The sequence below is a fragment of the Triturus cristatus genome, chromosome 6 (assembly GCF_964204655.1).
Source record: "Triturus cristatus chromosome 6, aTriCri1.1, whole genome shotgun sequence".
Classification (NCBI taxonomy): Eukaryota; Metazoa; Chordata; class Amphibia; order Caudata; family Salamandridae; genus Triturus; species Triturus cristatus.
Genome location: NC_140589.1, coordinates 110,919,226 through 110,938,267, shown reverse-complemented (window position 1 = coordinate 110,938,267; position 19,042 = coordinate 110,919,226). Strand labels below are relative to the sequence as shown.

The following is a 19,042-nucleotide window of genomic DNA, read 5'->3' as shown; positions in this document are numbered from 1 at the left end:
TGGAACCCTTCAGTAGCAGTTTTGAGATCGGTGCTCATCTTCACTGCCGGGCTCCACAGTAATCAAACGTTGGCTGCTGTTAATAAATTCTCAAAAACTCTACATTTTATTCTGCAACCATCATGTTGAGATCACGTCACACTGTTGCAATTTGTGTTCCATCGTTTAATACCGCTGGGCTTTACACTCCAGATTATAAGGACTCCTTCAATTCCTCTCTTCCTTTCACACCACTTAAATCCTCATACACCGTCCCAGAGCCTGCATGCCAGTCCTTCTGACAAGTCCATATATTTCCGTGTGCATGTCAACCATGCAGCCCACTTGAGGCCCTCACTCAATTCTGAGGCTTGACATCTCCTAACATTCCCTGAGAGGCACGTGGGTAGGCCTCTAAACAATTTTGAGACTGCTAAATTTCGTGGTAGGCTAGTTTGAGCAGAAGACATCTCGCAGCAGACAGGCATGGATTTATGCATCCTCTGTGAATGGTGCTCTTGGCCTCTGTCACTAAACGGGCCGACCACACATGGCAGTGGAGACAGGCACCCGCCATCTTGGTTGCTTCAACACCAGGTTGATAGAGCATTAAAGGAGTAGATGTAGAATTTGCAGATGAACAACAGCTGCCACAAAGCGATGGATGCCGCATCAGCCTTATTTCGAGTTTTTTTTTTTGTAAACCGGTTTTATTAGTTTTTGTCACATTACAATACAACATATGGCATATCATAGCAAAGTATTTCAGTGCTTACATTTGTGAACGCCATGGGATATTGGCAGAAGTAAATGGTTCAAAATGCCATATACAGTTTTTGATAACGCCAACTTCAGGTCTCAACAGCAGCGTCACCCTTCAGATATGTCTGCAGGTAAATTGCGGACAAGTTAATTTCAAGAAGAAAATTTTCAAATTGAAGCGGCCGCTGACGTAACGCTACTTTTGTATACACCTTCCAATAAAATGATCGTGCTTTTTCTAGATCTATGTTCAATCAATCGGCCCGTGGTTTAATCAGTGTTTCTGGGACTATCCCTACTTCTCATTCTAAATTGACATAGCCATACAGTAATGCGGCAGGAAAGCGCAGGTCGCTGCACTGTGGCTTTGTGGACCACCACTGGAGAGAGGGAAATATGGTGGCTGCTGTGGAGCCGATGTAGCAGCACCTGAATGAAACATTTTTGGTTCCTCTCTTTCTTTAGGCAGAATAAAAGAAGGAGACTAGAGGAACAGACAAGCGAGAAAGTTAGTGTTGGGAAGAGGCATTGGTGAGATTGGGAATGAGCGTTCAGCTGCCCGTGAGCCGGCCAGGGAATGCAAGGGTACCCCCACATACATTAACCAGAGACCATGAATGGGAATGAGGGCTGTAGATAAGGGGAAATGCGCTGTCGCAAGAGCATAGGAAAGGACGAAGGAAGGTGGAGTACTGTTTGTGTAGATTTGTGCCCGAACTGTACGATCTAATATTGACAAATGTGTGCAGACATTGCATAAATGTATAGGAAAAAAAAAATGAAATGGAAATGCAAAAGTGCAAGTACTCGCTATTCCCAAGTGCCTGTTTTCTACTGAATTGTGCTGGTATGCGCCCAATAAACATCACACACTTGCTGAAAAGTGCTGCTAATCTCATTTTCAAATTAAAGAAGTACAGTTACAAAGTAACTTCACGTGCAAAACACGGATCAGAAACCATGAAGCAACGTAAAAATAGCAATTGAGCAGTAGAACACAGTATTAGGTAAGATTTTCAGGAAGAGTTTCTTTTAAAAAATAGACCATGCACTACAGTAGGGGAGATGTATGTACACGGTACCATCGGGCTAAGTGGTTTTGCACGGAAAAACGCTCGGAATTAAATTTAAAAAGTAGCCCAGAAACAATCGCCGCTGCATGTTTTTAAAAATAGTTGGGCGATGCGCTGGGCGGGAAGGGGGGGGGATTAAATACCGGGTGAGGCGTGACATAAGCATGCCCTTGACAAATAGGGAAGAATGAAAAATGGAGCCACGATGGTGCCAGCAAATAGGAGGACTATGGGCGGGCTGTAAGCCCAGGATGTAGATACAACATGTCTCGATTCGAGGCAGCGCATGTGCACAGCCTAGAGTCAAGGCCTAAAAATGTTGAAGAATGATGTCATTTTATGGGAATGGTGATTCTATAAAGGGGACTGGACAGTTTGGGCACACTGCACTTGGTATTGCAATTTGCCACTTCCGCTTTTAAATGTTGGTTTTAGTTCGCCATTACAAATGTTTTTATGACAGAGTATTTTTCTATTTTGCAATTTACCGTTTCTTGGTGATGGAGTTGTACAGGCACCTGGAAGCAGCCTTTTGATGCTAAGCCCCTTTTTATTACAAATATTGAAACAAAATAAGCCTTTGGAAGTTCACCATGTGAGACTTCAAACAAATGCCACTAGTACTAGTAGATTTTGATTTTTTTGTGGGCTGGACTGAAAAAGATGCTTGTGAACTTTCCACACTGTGTGTGAGTACCAGCGACAACAAACTGTGTCCCGACCCTAGAGCGCACGTGCAGGTAGCCCCAGGCAGGGTTTGCCTCCTCTGTAGGGCGGGCGCCTCTCCGAAGGGTGGTCTCCGCTTCCACGGCATGCTTCCCTGCCGGCTTGGCCTGTCCGCCCTACAGAGACCAGGCAGTCTGTCCATCACACACAGTCAGACTTTCTCAGACACAAGTCGGGGTAGTACACCTGCCAGCCATCCAGCAGAGGTGTCAGTGGCGCAGAGACCAGTAACACGGAGGTCACTCATATACAGGTCAGAGCTGTTAGACACAAAGAAGTCAGTCAGTCAGTCAGTCATTCACACAGTCAGAGCTGTCAGTCATATGCAGGTGAGAGCTGTCAGTCACTAAGAGGTCAGTGATTGGCACAGAGGTAAGGGGAGTCAGACAAAGAAGTCAGTCATTCTCACAGATCACAACTGTCAGTCGTATACAGGTGAGAGCTGGCAGTGCAGTCAGTCAGTCGAATCCAGGCCAGTGCAGTCAGTCGAATCCAGGCCAGAGCAGTCAGTCGAATCCAGGCCAGTGCAGTCAGTCGAATCCAGGCCAGTGCAGTCAGTCGAATCCAGGCCAGAGCAGTCAGTCGAATCCAGGCCAGAGCAGTCAGTCGAATCCAGGCCAGAGCAGTCAGTCGAATCCAGGCCAGAGCAGTCAGTCGAATCCAGGCCAGAGCAGTCAGTCGAATCCAGGCCAGAGCGGTCAGCCACAAAAAGGACAGTTAGTCACACAAAGGTCAGAGCCGTCAGTCGTATACAGGCCAGAGCTATCAGTCATACACGTCTGTAGTGCTGTCAGTCACAAAAGGTCAGTTGTTTCCACAGCGGTCCCAGCTGTCAAGTCATATAAAGGCCTGAACTGTCAGCAGTCCGACCAATCTGTCAGAAAGAAGTCAGAGCTGACAGACAGACACACACAGTGGCCAGAGTTGTCAGTCACAGAGGAGTTGTTACAGTCCGTCCCAAAGCTGTCTCTACCTCACACAGAACTAATCACAGGGGTCAGAATTATCAGTCACAGAGAAATCCGAGAGAGCGCTCTCTCTCTCTCTCTCTCACACAGTCTCTCAGTCTCTTAGACAGCAGAGCCGTCAGTCGCACACTGGGCAGAGTGTCTCCCAAAGGGTTCAAGTGTGGCTGAACGGCCGACTCTGAAGCTGAGGAACCGGGCTCGAGTCTCGGCAGGGACGCTCAAACATCCTGTGGTCCTGGGCATATCACTCTACCTCCCGGCGCCTAAACATGAATGAGTCCCTCTGTAAGGCAGCCGGTGCTCATAAAAGCGCTCTGATACTTTCGGGTCCAGATCGCGCTACATAAAACTGCAAAAAAAAAAAAAAAGTGTCCAGCCAGGCAGGGAGGGTCAGGGCACCCAGGGCTGACAACAGGACAGGAGGATACCTGGTCAGGGGGGCCATGGAAGGACGCGGCTCTGGGTCGGTGTCTGCCCTTACTCCTCGCTGTAGTGGAGGGCCAGGGAGGCGATCCCTCCCCACCAGAGGGCCGAGGCTGCCCCCACCTCCCTATGAGACCCCAACAGGTGCCTCGGGGGCCACGAGGGCAGCCCAGGGGCGCTGAGGCGGCCAGGGCGGGGCACGGAGCGGATAAGGACTGAATCGGTACTCACATGCCGGGTGCGCGGAGCGCTCGCGGCCGCCGCCGTCTCCTTCCCTCCTCGGTGTGTGAAACTCAACTCCCGCCTCCAGGCGCCCGACGGCCGACGGAGGGAACACGAGACCTTGGGGAGAGAGGGAGAGGGACGGAGGAGGGCAGGATGGGGAGAGAGGAGAGACAGCTACGGCGAGGCAGAGAAAGGCAGGAAGAGAAGAAGCTAAAAGAGGTAATTAGAAAGAGTTCATTAAAAATAGGAAAATACAGGGAGAGACCGAGCCGGCGAGAGAGAGAGAGGGGGAGACGGAAAAAAGGGAGAGAGGAAGAAATAAAAAGTAAGAAAAGGGAGATGAGAGGACAGGAGACAAGCGGGGAGCTAGAGGGGGAGAGACAAGCGGGGAGCTAGAGGGGGAGAGACAGAGCGGGAGAAAAGGGTATTCAATGGGCAAGATGGATACGTGGGGGAGGAAGAGAGAAGGGGCAAACAGAGGGGCATCAGTCACTTGTGATTCCGACTTTAAAACCATACGGTGACAAGCACACCCCCCCCCCCACCCCCCAACAAAGGCCCGAGTGGAGGGGGTGGGTAGGGTGCACCCTCAACAGAGCCAGGGCAGCTGTGCACACAGCCTGGGTGAGGCAACACATACAAAGGTAACCGCTCCACCCACGTCCGGTGCGTGATTCTGAGCAAATCACTTAATCTCCCCGTGCCTAACAAAAACAAGCATTTACAATGCAACAAGTCTCGCAATTGCGAGATTTTGAGCTATATGCATTGTAAATGACAATGCCTTTTATATTATTAAAAGGCATTATCATTTACATTACCAATAGTTGAAAGTTTGGCAAAAGCGAGAACTACTGTATTGCTGAGCGCAGTGTCCCTAAAGCGGGCGCAGTGTCCATGAAGCGGGCGCAGTGTCCATGAAGCGGGCGCAGTGTCCATGAAGCGGGCGCAGTGTCCAAGAAGCTGTCCATGAAGCGGGCGCAGTGTCCATGACGCGGGCGCAGTGTCCATGAAGCGGGAGCAATGTCTATGAAGCGGGCGCAGTGTCCATGAAGCTGTCCATGAAGCGGGCGCAGTGTCCATGAAGCTGTCCATGAAGCGGGCGCAGTGTCCATGAAGCGGGCGCAGTGTCCATGAAGCTGTCCATGAAGCGGGCGCAGTGTCCCTGAAGCGGGCGCAGTGTCCCTGAAGCGGGCGCAGTGTCCCTGAAGCGGGCGCAGTGTCCCTGAAGCGGGCGCCGCGCTCAGCATTCAAATTTATTTAAGAAAAAAAAAAAGCTGAAAGGAAGCACGGTGTCCCTGAAGTGGACACCGCATTCATATTAAAAGTATTTTTTTTAAAAAGTCTCCATTGTACAGTGAGGGCTGTGGGGGTAGGGTGCATCTACTTTTAAAGTTAGACGGCATATCGCTCCATATGAAAAGCGTCCGCCATTGTCCTGGGTGGGCGCGCTGCAAATACAAGGAGCAGCCGCCATTGTCCCGATTAGTCAATAAATAAAATAGTGCTAACCGATTTATAACAGACCATGTAGCAAGTCAAGTAAAAGGTCCAGTTGTTATGGGAGGATATAAATGCAGACAAGGCGGTACCAAGGAGGGGCTAACAAGCCTATTTACGAATTAGAAGCTAGCATTTACGAAGGACAATGACACAAGCCTATGACAAATATGGCAGAGAGTAGGCGGGGCTTCAAGTGCATACTCCAATACAGCATGCCTCGCACAGCAGCGCATGCGCTCGACCTAAAAAAAGATGTGTCCTTGTGTAATGTAACTGGTGCTTATATAAAGTGCCCGATACCTTCGGGTCAAGTCCTCACTGTATAATACTTCAAGAACAAAAAAAAAGTACATAAATAAGAGCTTCTCTGGATGTGAGCACTTCTACTCAAGTACCGCTCTGGGGATAAACAACTGTATTCAGCTGTTACCCCGGGGGTGAAGAATTCTACCCAAGGAGAAATAGTGAGGTGTAAGGAGGGGTTTGGCTTCCAAGGCTGGGGAAGTCCGTATTTGGTCCCACGTTTGCCGCTTCCTGTGTCTTTACAGGGCCTTCAGGGTGACCAGGCAAAGCCTGCAGGCCCAGGAGCTGCAAGAGGCAAATATCCCACGAAAGCCAGTGGGTGCTTGCAGGCAGCTGACCTTTACTACGGAGGCTTTTTAATGATCGCCACAGGGATAGGTTTCTATTTGCTGTAGTATTAAATGCTAAAAGAATAAATGATGGACAGAATGCAGAACAACGTCATACATTCACCCCAGTACAGATATCGGGCCCGCAATCTATAGTTTATTGGCTCCCCATGCCATTCCAGATTGAACCCATCCATATGCAAATAAGTCTTGACCCTGAGCCTCATGGGAACAGTCCAGCCCAAACTGCCAAGCCAGGTCCTCCCTGGACTGGAAACAAGCATCCTAGGACTGGTTTCAGGGTTTCATCCCTCATCAGCCAGGCTAGCTTGACTCCAGTGGCATGGAGAGCACGGTACCCACGTCTGGGCATACCCGTCCCACTCGGGGTGACAAATGCAAAAATAACAATTGATGGACAGAATGTAAAACAATGTCATACATTCACCCCAGTACAGAGATCTGGGCCTAAATCCATCGTTCTTTTGCTCCCCATGCCATTCCAGTTTGGACCCAGCCATATGCAAATCACTCTTGACCCTGCTGCCTATGGGAACAGTCCATCCTGAACTGCCAGGCCAGGTCCTCCCTGGGCCGGAAACAAGAATCCTATGACCGGTTTCGGGGGTTTCAACCATCAGCCAGGCTAGTTTGACTCCAGTGGCATACCTGTTCCACTTGGGGTGATAAATGCAAACCGATTCAAGCTAGCCTGGCTGATGACGGGTGGTGCCCCGAAACCGGTCCCAGGAAGCTTGTTTCTGGTCCAAGGAGGATCTGGCTAGGCAGTTCGAGCTGGACTGTTCCCATGAGGGACATGGCCAGGACAGATTTGCATATGGCTGGGTCCAAACTGGAGTGGCATGGTGAGCAAAAGAACGATGGATTAAACTCAGATCTTTGTGACTGGGGGTGAAAGTTTGCATTGTTCAGCATTCCGTCCATCATTTGTTACTTTTGCTTTTGTCGCCCTAAGTGGGAAGAGTATGCCCAGACGTGGGTCCCGTGCTCACTGCGCCACTAGATTTAAGCTAGCCTGGCTGATGATGGGAGATGCCCCAAAACCGGTCCCAGGATGTTTGATTCTGGTCCAGGGAGGATCTTGCTTGGCAGTTTGGGCTGGACTGTTCCCATGAGTGACACGGTCAAGACTAATTTGCATATGGCTGGGTCTGAACTGTGGTGGCGTGGTGTGCAAAAGAACGATGGATTAAACTCAGATCTTTGTGACTGGGCGTCGATCATTTGTTCTTTTTGCTTTTGTAGTATTAAATGCTGGCATCTCTCCGTCATCACTTCACAGGACAATGCGTGTGCAGTGACTCAGCGCCTGTGGACACATCAGAAGACGTTTGTTGGGGTCGGTATAAGTTCTGAAGTTTATTGGAACCCCCTTTTCCGAATGAGGCAATTTAAAAAGTTTTACCTCTGCCTCCTATTGAGTATCAGGAGTGTGACTGCATTTGAGCTGCAACCCGCTTACCACCCCTAGGGAGGCATTGCCTGGTCGCCATTAGCGGTGTTATAGTGTAGCACCCTCTGACAGGAAGGTCTACACACTGCAGAGCGGCCTTTGAAATAGATGAAATAATATTAAGCACAGAAACACCAACACTAAACCAGTATCCACCACAGAGCCTGCCCAGTGACCACAAATGCCCCAGTCATAAATCAGAAGTTTTGTTGTCTACTTCGGTCTGTTTCCCATTCTATGAAAACATTAGTTCGGGAGGTGGAGGGGCGAGTTGGAGGCTTAGATTATGTTATGTGAATTTTTAGAGCACGGCTAGTCACTTGTGAGGGTATCCTGGCGCTAAGTAGGGTGGGCCTGGCTGGGGGAGGAGGAGATCATACCCATTTCATCTAGAAGAGCCATGTCTTGAGGTTTCTTGGGAAGTCCATGTGGGAAAGGGATGCTCTGAGGTGTTTCGGGAGGTCGTTCCAGGTCTTGGCTGCGACGTATGAGAAGGAGCGTCCTCTGCTTCTGGTCTTTTTGATGCAAGGGAGGTGTGCACTTGCCTGGGACACAGATTGAAGGTGTCTGGTGGGTTGGTTGAAGTTTAGGCGGTGGTTGAGTTAAGCTGGACTGGTGTTGTGGGGAGCTTGGTAGGCGTGGGTGAGTAGCTTGAAATTACATCTTAACAGGACTGGGAGTCAGTGGAGATTGTCAAGGTACGGATAGATGTGGATATTTTGTGGGATGTTCAGATGTGTCTGGTGGCGGGGTTCTGGGTGGTTTGCAGTCTAAGTGGAACATGGGCTGAGATTCCGATGTAATAAGCATTTCCGTAATCAAGTCTGAGCCTGAGTGAACGGTCGTTTGGTGTTCAGTGGGATCCACTTGAAAATCATGGCCAGCATTCGCAGGATGTGGAAGCCTGATGAGGAGAAGGCGTTGATCTGTCTGCTCATGATGAGGTTGGTGTCCAGGATAATCCCAAGGTTCTTTGCATGGTCCACAAGGGTGAGTGGGGGGCCAAGTTCAGAGGGCCACCAAGAGGCGTTCTGGGGGAGTGGTAGTTGTAGGACTTCAGTTTTGTCTGTGTTGAGCTGGAGGCAGTTGTTTTTCATACAAACAGCGATGTTGCTCATGCAGTTGCCGAAATCTGCTTTGGTGGTGCTGGTTGCGTCAGAAAGGGAGAGGATGAGCTGTGTGTTGTTGGCGTAGGATACTATGTTGATGTCGTGAGATCGGACGATGTCCACTAGGGGAGTCAAGCAGACGTTGAAGAGTGTTGGGCTGAGCGGTGATCCTTGAGGGATCCGTATTTGAGTTTCTTGGGTTCTGAGGTATAGGTGGGAAGTCGAAGTCGTTGAGTTGTGTCCGCGAGGAAGGAGGATATCCACTTGAGGGCTGGTGCGCAGATACCCAGGTGCTGAAGCTTTCTGAAGAGTGACTTGTGGGAGATCGTATCGAAAGTTGCAGAGAGGTCAAGGACGATTATCAATCTGGACATGGCCCTGAATACATGGACATTTCCCTGGCTAGGGTATGCACCCCAGTTATGGTCTTGTGGGCAAGTTATAACAAGCATTGAAAATGCAATAGGTCTCGCCTTTGATTACATTAAAGCCATTTGCTTTGCTAATGGTATTATATAGCAAAGCAAATGGCTTTACCTTAATAAAAAGGCGAGACCTATTGCATTTTTAATGCTTGTTTAAGGCTTCCCTTGGCAGCCCCAAGGTAGAGGATGTTACAGTAATCTACTTGAGAAATTACGTAAGCATGCACAACTGTTTTCCTGGCCGCTATTGGTAGCAGGTCCAGGGTCTGCCTCAAGATTTTGAGAGAACTGAAGCATTTTGCGGCTGCAGTATTTATTTGATTCTCAAACGTAAGCTTGGGTTTGAACCGTACGCCAAAGTTTTTGGTTTTAGATTTGGGGCGGGGGTTTGGTCCAGGACATCCAGCCACCAAGCCGATGTCCAAATGGAGGGCGCTTTGCCAACTATCAGTACCTCCGTTTTGTTGCCTTTGAATTTAAGACAAATATTCGTCACCCAGGAGGCTAGTTCTTCCAGGCATAGAGAGAACTGGGATGCAGCAGCGTTCACGTCCTGGGAAAGTGTGACAGTGAGCTGCGTATCGTCCGCATATGACACAATTTTAACATGGTGCCTTTCCACCATCTCTGCTAAGGGGCAAATGTATAGATTGAATAATGTTGGGCTAAAAATTGAGGCCTGGCATGCCCTTTGTGACCCCTGGCACTGCCTTTGCGACCCCTAGCGTCAGCAGTGGCAAAATCAGTGCCAGGAACAGAAGCAGCTGGCCTTTATGGACGTAGGCGGGCGCTTCGCACTCCTTGTTTTTTGTCAATTTATTATACTAATAGTGGATAATATTAAATTATTCGCTATTAGTTTAATAAATAAAATGGAGTACAGTACAAATATATGGAATGTGACTTTTCCTGGCAGCTGAGGTAAGTGCGTGCTTGCAGTTTTCATTGTGTTTTCGTAAGAGAGTATGTGTGTGTATGTGTAGGCAGAGTGTGTGTGTGTGTGTGTGTGTGTGTGTGTGTGTGTGTGAATACGTGTGTATGTCTAAGCAATGCATGTGTATGTGTGAGTGAAAGTGAATGTCAAAGGCCATGTGCAGTCACTTCCACTACCCCTGTCATTTTCGTGAATGGACGTCCACGTAGCGGGGCCAGAGGCGTCAAATTTAATGGGGTGCTGATGGTAGCAAAAAACAGACCATAGATGGGAAAAATGCTCTCAGTCTAGATTTCGCCAACAGCTACGCTCAATGAGATCTCAAAACACAAAGCGCTTGTTAATCCACCATTTTAATAAACAGACTTTGAAGTAGGACTAGCCCAGCTTCGAGCTCCTGTGAGGAGACCGATCCAGACTACAGCTCCTGTGTTTAAATAGATGCCACAATCTGACCTTCCGAGTTACTCTTCATAGCAAGTGCTCTGAATCTGCCACTAGTTGCCTGCAGCGCTAAAGCAAACCACGGATACTAGTACTCTATGGTTAGCAGTGGTTGCCATCCATATAGCCCAGGTTTCATGCCACACTCATACAGTGAACACGGACAGGAGGTGGACAGATAGGGTGAAAAGACCCCTTTCCTGAGACAGACATCAGGGGTTGGAGTCAGGGGAACACCCACTTTCATGGTTGAAACTTAAGGTAAAAGCAAGAGAAAACACTAGGATGGGACAGTGTGCACAACTAGGGTACGCGCCCACAGCAGTGATGTCAGATTAACCAGCGTTTATGGTCAGACTGTTGCCACCTTCGGTCTTGTTCAGCACATACACTAGCACTCAGTGGCCCCTAGGGATACTGGGGAGGCCTGTAGCAGCTGACTGAAATACCGGTCATATACTGTGATTTTTGACACACAATCATAATAGACCGTGCAACACACTTACTTCCTACTAAAGATTGACAGTGCCATTCAGTTATGCGGTTGTTCCTGGGGAGACCAGAAATATTTGTATTTATATATAGTTCTCCTTCTTTCGTCCATAAAAGGCAAACAAGGCACAAGCTTATCAGAGCCCTGCACTAAAGAAGTATGCTCTATATAGGAGAAGGTGCATGCCTGTCGCGTTTCCGGGAGAGCCCTTGTAATTTAAAGGAAAGGGCCACTTAATTAACTGGGATGAGCACTTTAGTCTAGAGACCAAGAGGAACAATCAATCCCTGGGGCAGGAGAGGGAGGGTCTGATCGATCCATCAAAAGACAAGCCGGAACCAGGGGCACCAGATGAGTGGGGCGGATTACTAATCGGCCTCAACATTAATAGCTGCCCCTGTTGTGAGACAGGAGTCATGTGCAGAGACATGAACACGTGAAAGCAAATGACGATCTGTTACCGAAGAGCTGGCACAACTATAAAAAGCTCAATAGAAGAATGTGACAACATGCAAAATAGTTTCATGTAACCTATGGACTGGTACAACGCCAGCAAAATATGGTAAGCATGCAAAAGGCAGGGCAGGCGACCCAGCAACCGGCGGAACAGCAAACAGACGAACGGGAACCTGAGATAACAGCAAAATACTTGCAGGTAACCCACAGACTGCTGCATCAAATAGACCGTCAGAACAGGGGGCAGCATGTGTAAGACAGAGACCGAAGCACTACACAACAAACAGACCACGAGGAGCCATGGATAAAAAGAGAGAATGTCCAAGCAACATCTATAGGTGAAACATTCAATACACTGACTGATCCTAATACAGCAAATAGGACAATGAAGCGAGCATGCATGCGTTCACGTGAATCAGCATATAGACGCAGAGCAACCTTGTGTGTGTATATATAATACATTCGACTGTCCAGTTAAGAATCTCAAAACTAACATGAATTGCCACCATCAGGAAAGGGGAGTGCAGAGATGAATACAGGGAGACTGAAAGAAAGAGGCCCACAGAAAATGAGAGAGCCACTGAGTTGAGAAAGAAAGAGGAATAAAGACAGACAAGGCAAGGGAGCGAGCGAGGGAGTGGGAGGGAGAGACGTATTTGATGTACAGACAGCAGGGACTGAAACTACCAGATGCGAAAGGTATCATGAACATGTTCTTCGAGTATTAACCAACAGAAGGCGACCTGAGGTCCGAAGAGGGATTGTCAAGATAACAGTGGGAAAAGCTGCAATTCAGAAAATGAACGAATAAAAATAAAATAAAACGCGAACAGGTGCCTTTCCTGGACAAGCTCATCGGGCTGGGCTTACTTGCGAGCGGTGCCCAAGCCATCACTGTACCTGGTCATGTCAGTGAGGAATGTCGCATCCTGTTCTGCATGCGGCGCGCGCTCCCTGGATGCGGCTCAATTGTTCCGCGTGTGCGGGAATGGCGATGGCAGAGGGGGTGGGGTCTCGCCACACGCCGACTTGCCGGTGTATGGCAGGTCTTGAGGAAACCGGCGAGGGGGTAGGAGAGGCATGTTCCACACTGGATTCTTCAGATGCAACATCTCTGCCAAGTGCGTTTTGGAAATGATGTTGGTCCCTCACACACACGCGCACACACCCTGTCCACCTCACAACAGCAGGTAACGAGCACTGGCAAACACCGGTAGTACACCAAGACAAAGCGTCGAGCCGGAGGCACGCGTTGTAGTAGATCTACGTGATGGCGCTATAGAAAACAAAACATCAAAACAAAAATTAAACGGTGAGATCGGCAATGTCCAAACACTCCGCTCTGACTTGTGTTTCTGTTGGATAACTTCACAGGGTACTCTGTACTTCTCCGTTAGACGTGCGCCTGGCTGAGCTGCTAAGGCACGGTCCGCTTTCACTTTCGTCCTTCGTGAAAGCTTTCTTGTCTTTAGGGGGCCATATGTTTGAAACACATGGCCCCATAAAGATAAGAAAGCTTTTACCACACACGCAAGTCAAGCGAGCCAGTCCAACTGGGACAGCTCTAAAAGAGAAAAGTGTACGCCACTGGAAGCTCATTTCCAATGGCTGGCCACCGTTTAGCATAAACGGTGATGCCAGCCAATGGAAAAGAGGGGCGGGGCTTAAAGCCCTTTACAGAAATTACTCTAAATTATTAAATCTCGTCAGCGAGACTGCGCATGTCTGCGCAGCCTACGCCAGGCAAGACCTAAAAAGTAGGACCAGGAGACATTAATACCGGTCTAAAATGTTTTCCAAACTGTTTTTAGAGCTTATCCCAATTTTTTGTCAAAAAGAAAAATGTTAGAAAATGTGTGGTTATTTAAAAAATAAAAAAAAAACACCTGGACTGGATATTGTGCCCCAGTTGATTCACCATATTGTACTAATAGTTCAATTAGTTTGCAGTTCTTTGTGTCCCAAAACCCTTGTGCTACCAACTGGATCGAACAGGAATCAGGTGGAAACAGGACAACTGGATTTCCCACTAGATCGCACACGCCTCCACGAGTTCAAGGGTGTATTCACAATTTGTTAACAGTGACCTTGATGCTGCATTTCTTACCCAATATCACAGAGGTGTGATTCACGCTGGTAGTGGCTTGAAGGCCATTCTATTCTCGCCGGTAGCTTCTTGGTACTGTAAGTAGAATGGCCTATCACCGGCAGCTTCTTGGTGCTGAGAACAGAACCTTTAAGCAGCCCATAACAGCGGATTCAGCACAGTGGGAAAGGAAGCATTTTCAGATTTGTTTGAAGGAAATGCGATCTCCTTTCGAGCTGAAACAGGGACACAGATGAAGCTTCTGCCATTCAACACACACGCCCAGAATGCAGAGACCAACTCAGCTCACTATTTGGACGAGAAGCTGTAAACAGATGGCCGCCTGGAGTCAGGCACCTCTCGCAGCGCACTCCTGCCAGGGAAGCCCCGGGGATGCATCTTTGTGGTTATGTCCACTGGAGGGGTTGGCGATGGATTCCTCCTACTTCGTGTGAATTGTTGTAGTGGTCAAACTAGGTGATTCATTCTTTTTAACTGTCTCAGCGCTATGAAGCGTCCCCGAGTCAGTCTACTTTATAAGTATAATATAGAAAGAGATGGACTTTAGTCCAGCATTCAAGGGTGACATTTTGTGCGAAGAGATGGGAAGGTTGCAGTCCACTGGTTAAAACAAACCTAAAAAAAACCCCAGAAAACACTCACTAGTCTGTCAGAAAAAATGAATTTTTTTTTTTTTTTTTTTAAACGACATCGGCAAAGCCAATACAAGCATTGACACAACTGATAGCTCCCGCCTTTGTGACTTAATGGCTTTGTGTCTAAAGGCTAATTAAAATAAAAAATGTAAAAAGCCTTTGACGTTGCTGGTCGCGTTATTTTGTAAGCGCATGCAAGTGCCTACGAAAGGATGCGCCTCCTTTTTTATTTTGCTTGTTGTTACTGATCCGAGCTGGACTGGTTACTAAAAATAAAATAAGCATTGGCAAAGCCAACAGGCCTCGCCTGTGCAAGATTTATTTCCTTTGTCAATGTTTTTAGGTCGAGCCTGGGCTCGCATGTGCTGCTCTGCGAGGCATGCTGTATTCAGGAAGGGATTTGAAGCTCAGCCCACTCTCCACCCATATTTTTCATTGGCTTGTATCATTGTCCACTGTAAACTGTGACTGTTCATTGGTCAATTAGCCTAGTAGTCCCTCCTTAGTACTGCCTTGTCTAATTTTTTAAACTCCAATCGTGACACCCCGTTGTGTGTTGTTAGTCGGTAGGCTTAACTACAGCATCCGAGCACTATTTTCTCAAATAGCTTTGTCAGACATGCTCTCGCCAAATGCGTTCTAAAAATGTTATAGCACGAACGCATTTGCAATGCAATAATAGGTCTCGAATTTGCGAGAGTTTAAGCTATTGGCATTGTAAATGACAATGCCTTTTATTTATCGGTTTTAAAAACAGCACATAAATAAGAGGCATTGTGATTTACAATGCCAATAGCTCAAACTCTCGTAAATGTGAGACCTATTGCATTGCAAATGCTTGTTTTAGCCATGTTGCCCAGCAGAGCGGCCGCTCTCCAACATGGCTGTAAGTAAAGACAATGAAAGCACTATGACTCAGCCAGCGTAAACCGCATTACAGCGTTTTTGTTCTTATTTTATTTAGTCTATGTCTCTGTGATTTTTAGGTCTCGCTGAGTCAGCGCGCATGCGCTGCACGGAGATACATTTAGTATGTGAGTTTTGAAAGTGCTGCTGGCTGGCGACAAGCTTGCGTTCCCGCGAGCGTGCATGCACGCAGCCGGCAGCTTTGCAATATGTACAGCCGCGCTCACTCACTTTCACGCGCGCAGCCTACTTTCACTTTTCGCGCGCGCACCACTCATGTTTCTTTTCTTTCATGTGATGTTACCCTCAACTGTCTTTCTTTTATTCATGCATTTGTTTATTTGCCTTCTTTTCCTTTGCCCCCTTTCACTTCCTTTCTCTTCCTCTCTCATTATTTTTTACGTCTGAGTTATACCTTCCCTTCTCACTTCATTTCCCCTTTGAGCTCCCCATCCCACATGTATTACTTACTCGCCTGCCTGCCTGCCTTTCCTCTCCACCAGACCCTCTCTCATTTTATGTTCCCTCTGTTTTATCTTTTCTGTTTCCTTCCAATAGCCCGATTACTCCGTCCACCCTCCTTCCTTTCTACCGTACCTCAAATCCACTCTTCCTTTCCCTCTTCCATCTCCCCTTTGTTACTCGTCTCATCTCTACATTCATCTCATGGAGCTCTTTATTGAGAATGATCGTTTTACACCTTCCCTTGCTCTCTCTCCGTCCTTCTGTGGTTCAGACCCTCTTCAATCCCACATTTCTTAATTTCTTCTGTCTTTTTTTCAATGTGAGTTGTCGCTTGCATTCCGTCACCCCTTTTGATCTAATTAATTTTAGATCTATTTCACTTCACCTAGGTAATATCTTATTAATTATAAAGCTGCGCGTGCCCCATCTCCCTCTGATTTTTAACGCTCCTCAATTTTTTAACACCCTGCAGCACCCCCTGCGTAGTGGACCAGCATCCCTGCCTCCTCCACGGGACGCAGAAAGGGAGGGATCCATACAAGCAAAACTGTTGTGTCCTGAGTTGACATTTGTGTGTTAAGCTCTACAACTGACCATGTGGGACTGGTACCACCTGAACTGTACACAGGCCACAAGTCCCAAACAAGCATTGAAAATGCAATAGGTCTCCCTTTGATTAAGTTAAAGCCATTTGCTTTGCTAAAGGTATTGTATAGCAAAGCAAATGGCTTTAACTTAATGAAAGGCGAGACCTATTGCATTTTTAATGCTGGTTTAGTAGGTGATGGTGCCCACCTAACACACAATGAATGAATTTACTTGACAAGGCTGTGTTGTCCCTACCCTGGCGTAGTCTCTTGACCTGCAGTATATCTCTGAAGGTGGTGCTTTAATGCCATCAGTCCAAAGGACTGATAACAAAGAAAACCAGGCATATTAAATGTCTGAGCGGACGCATTCCTACAAATCAAGTAGCAGGAAACTTCTGTTGAGTACAACCCCAACAGAATAAGTTCTTAGCGCTTTTAATAATAGTTGTAACTGACATAGCCCCAACTGCACTGCAGTTCTTTTCTTGAAATTTTAACCAGCGATTGTTGCGGATTGATCCTTCCCTAGTTTTAGCTAGCTCGCCCGATTATTTGTACAAAATGTTTGTTTTCCCCAACCTTCATGAACGTCGACTGAAAGCTTTGTGGTGTATAAATGTTTTGCTTCAGGTCATTCTTGTGAAAAACGCTATTTCTGCTATGAAATTATGTCATATGTATCTAGGGCTGGATGGAGTGGAGGGGGTGAGAAATAGTACTTAAATCACAGCGCGAGCAGCACTAGTTAAACTGAATCAATCTGTGCTTGGTCCATGCTCCACAGAAAGGAATGGAAGCAACACTTTGCAGCATCCTAATTGGCCAGTGGAGGCCAAGTACAGGGACACTGATGTCAGCAAATCATAAGCAATGGGCAGGCTCCAAGTCCTTCACTGTAAACAATAGTATCTCGTAAGCGATAGGAATGCACTCTCATACGGCTCAAGCTAAAAAACAGCTTATTTTACAGCAGGAGGGGGAAGCAACAACATGAAGGTGGGTGGAGAGAGAAACACTGGCAACAGAGCACAACATAGAGTTCAGGGGGAGAAAAGCACAAACACATGCACTCCCATTGAGTGCTTAACCCAAAAGGAAAAAAAAAAGGTACTTGAGAAGCAAACAGTGGAAGCATAGAAGCCAACTGCAAATCAAAAGAGATGGTAAAGAGGATATGCACCACGGCAGGGACAAACACAACATTGACAAGCTGGTGCACTAATAAGAAGCAGGCAAACGAGAATACCAAAAAAGCCCACCAAAGGTAAGCAATGGATGGGCTGCAAGCCCCCCTATGTTCTTGGCAAGCCCACAACGTGTCTCGCAACAGACAACTCATTCGCTGTTTAGTAGGCACGACCTAAATAAATAGATTTGCACAGATTTGAGTTTTTTTATGTAATACGATCTATTCCCCACCATTATCTCTCTGAAAATAGTTTTCTCAAACACTCAAATAACTGCTACCCTGACTACACTCCCCCAAAACACTTCACCAAGCTTCAGGAAGGGCCAAGGCAGTGACTTTTTTCTTGTGCAGCTGCCCAGAACTGCAGAGGTGATTTGGATTGGTAAACAAAGTTTACCACAAAACTTTTTCCCCGCTTGGAATCACAACGCGGTCGTTACAACGACTGCGTTGTGATTCCGCATACCATTACTCCCCAAGCAGGAAGAACGACTTGCGTGGAGGGTGGGTGGGGGGGGGGGCGAGGGGGGGGGGGGGAAGGTGTTGGATTTAGAATCCAACACCTTCCCTAGTGTCCGCACAGACTGGAGTTGGAATAGTAAATTATACTATTCCAACATCCAGCGCCCCCCCTCCGCAAGTCGTTGTTCCGACTTGCGGAGTAATGGTATGCGGAATCACAACGTGGTCGTTGTAACGACCGCGTTGTGATTCCAAGCGGGGAAAAAGGCGGCGGAATAACGTCGTAGATTCAATTGGATTGCATAGCCAGGTTTTAGTGGCATTCCACAGTTAGAGACATTTGCTGTGGGGCCTCTAAGCAGACACTCTTTGTAGAATAGTCCATCAAACACTCTTGTGGAAGCTTTCAGGACTTCTTGGACCCGAATCATAGATTATCTGAGAGTAGGTGTAACTTTCTCATGCATTTCAAGGAGAAGTATCCGATTCTTGGAAAAACCCTTTGTGGGTCAGGCCTGCAGAGGCATTTGCAGTCCATCAGCAAATATAGGTAACTGTGTGCTCTTCAGTTGATTTGTCTCTTCTTGAACATACAACACAATCTCATACCCCTGCATCCACCAACGGTCTATTACCAGCCACGTATAGAATTCTCTGATACATCTTTTAGTGCCAGACATTCCAATGTGGCCTTCATGGCCCCTACTGAAAATCCTTCCACTCAATTCCACTGGAGGAATTACTTTGTTTCCTCTCATCAAAATATCATCTACAATCATCAATTCTTCCTTCACTTTAAAGAAAGTACCGAAATCACCACTGAGCGTCCGTTTCTGTGGCCAGTCAATAACTTGACGAGCCACACCAGTTATCATAAGACCTTCCTCCTCCAGGAGAGAGAACATTAACAAGTGGTTTGTTATCTGCTCTAAGAATAAATTGGGTACTTCACAAAAGCTGCCTAAAATGATCAGTGGCCCATGCACACAACAATTGCTCCTTCTCAATCACCGAATAATTTCTCTCCCATGTCCTCAACGTTCTCAAACCGTATGACATACT

At 47.4% G+C, this 19,042-nt stretch overlaps 1 protein-coding gene across 7 annotated transcripts in view; it reads right to left on the bottom strand.

Annotated features, from left to right (window-relative positions):
• TJAP1 (tight junction associated protein 1) overlaps nucleotides 1-19,042 on the bottom strand; it is a 352,145-nt gene that overhangs the window by 125,518 nt on the left and 207,585 nt on the right. The window contains exon 1 of one of the 7 annotated variants that reach the window (XM_085610317.1): nucleotides 4,163-4,220. The exons of the other annotated variants lie outside the window; for them this stretch is intronic. The gene's annotated coding sequence lies outside the window, so the exon portion shown is untranslated. Of the gene's footprint in view, nucleotides 1-4,162; nucleotides 4,221-19,042 lie in introns of those variants that run through there. 7 annotated transcript variants of the gene reach the window in all.